Source organism: Phyllobates terribilis, unplaced genomic scaffold (assembly GCF_046119375.1).
Source record: "Phyllobates terribilis strain yellow unplaced genomic scaffold, ASM4611937v1 Scaffold_2286__1_contigs__length_146259, whole genome shotgun sequence".
Lineage (NCBI taxonomy): Eukaryota > Metazoa > Chordata > Amphibia > Anura > Dendrobatidae > Phyllobates > Phyllobates terribilis.
Window position 1 is genome coordinate 110,001 of NW_027365044.1, and position 2,500 is coordinate 112,500.

Genomic DNA, 2,500 nt, shown 5'->3' on the forward strand with positions numbered 1-2,500 from the left:
TGTATATATTAACAGGTTATATATATATATACACTGTACAGGAACACTGCTATCATCCTGTGTATATATACAGGGGGGTATATATATTATACACTGTACAGGAACACTGCTATCATCCTGTGTATATATACAGGGGGATATATATATATACACTGTACAGGAACACTGCTATCATCCTGTGTATATATACAGGGGGGATATATATATACACTGTACAGGAACACTGCTATCATCCTGTGTATATATACAGGGGGGATATATATATACCACTGTACAGGAACACTGCTATCATCCTGTGTATATATACAGGGGGGATATATATATACACTGTACAGGAACACTGCTATCATCCTGTGTATATATACAGGGGGGATATATATATATATACACTGTACAGGAACACTGCTATCATCCTGTGTATATATACAGGGGGGATATATATATACACTGTACAGGAACACTGCTATCATCCTGTGTATATATACAGGGGGGATTATATATATATACACTGTACAGGAACACTGCTATCATCCTGTGTATATATACAGGGGGGGATATATATATATATATACACTGTACAGGAACACTGCTATCATCCTGTGTATATATACAGGGGGGGATATATATATATATATATATACACTGTACAGGAACACTGCTATCATCCTGTGTATATATACAGGGGGGATATATATATATATATATACACTGTACAGGAACACTGCTATCATCCTGTGTATATATACAGGGGGGATATATATATATATACACTGTACAGGAACACTGCTATCATCCTGTGTATATATACAGGGGGGGATATATATATACACTGTACAGGAACACTGCTATCATCGTGTATATATACCGGGGGGGATATATATATATACACTGTACAGGAACACTGCTATCATCCTGTGTATATATACAGGGGGGGATATATATATATACACTGTACAGGAACACTGCTATCATCCTGTGTATATATACAGGGGGGATATATATATATACACTGTACAGGAACACTGCTATCATCCTGTGTATATATACAGGGGGGGATATATATATATACACTGTACAGGAACACTGCTATCATCCTGTGTATATATACAGGGGGGGATATATATATATACACTGTACAGGAACACTGCTATCATCCTGTGTATATATACAGGGGGGGATATATATATATACACTGTACAGGAACACTGCTATCATCCTGTGTATATATACAGGGGGGGATAAATAAATATATATATATATATATATATACACACTGTACAGGAACACTGCTATCATCCTGTGTATATATACAGGGGGGGATAAATATATATATATATATATACATTGTACAGGAACACTGCTATCATCCTGTGTTTATATACAGGGGGGATATATATATACACTGTACAGGAACACTGCTATCATCCTGTGTATATATACAGGGGGGGATATATATATATATATATATACACTGTACAGGAACACTGCTATCATCCTGTGTATATATACAGGGGGGGATATATATATATATACACTGTACAGGAACACTGCTATCATCCTGTGTATATATACAGGGGGGGATATATATATATATATATATACACTGTACAGGAACACTGCTATCATCCTGTGTATATATACAGGGGGGGATATATATATATATATATACACACCGTACAGGAACACTGCTATCATCCTGTGTATATATACAGGGGGGGATATATATATACACTGTACAGGAACACTGCTATCATCCTGTGTATATATACAGGGGGGATATATATATATATACACTGTACAGGAACACTGCTATCATCCTGTGTATATATACAGGGGGGATATATATATATACACTGTACAGGAACACTGCTATCATCCTGTGTATATATACAGGGGGGGATATATATATATATATATACACACCGTACAGGAACACTGCTATCATCCTGTGTATATATACAGGGGGGATATATATATACACTGTACAGGAACACTGCTATCATCCTGTGTATATATACAGGGGGGGATATATATATATATATACACACCGTACAGGAACACTGCTATCATCCTGTGTATATATACAGGGGGGATATATATATACACTGTACAGGAACACTGCTATCATCCTGTGTATATGTACAGGGGGGGATATATATATATATACACTGTACAGGAACACTGCTATCATCCTGTGTATATATACAGGGGGGATATATATATATATATATATATACACTGTACAGGAGCACTGCTATCATCCTGTGTATATATACAGGGGGGATATATATATATATATATACACTGTACAGGAACACTGCTATCATCCTGTGCATATATACAGGGGGGATATATATATATATTACACTGTACAGGAACACTGCGATCATCCTGTGCATATATACAGGGGGGATATATATATATATATATATATACACTGTACAGGAACACTGCTATCATCCTGTGTATATATACAGGGGGGATATATATATATATATAT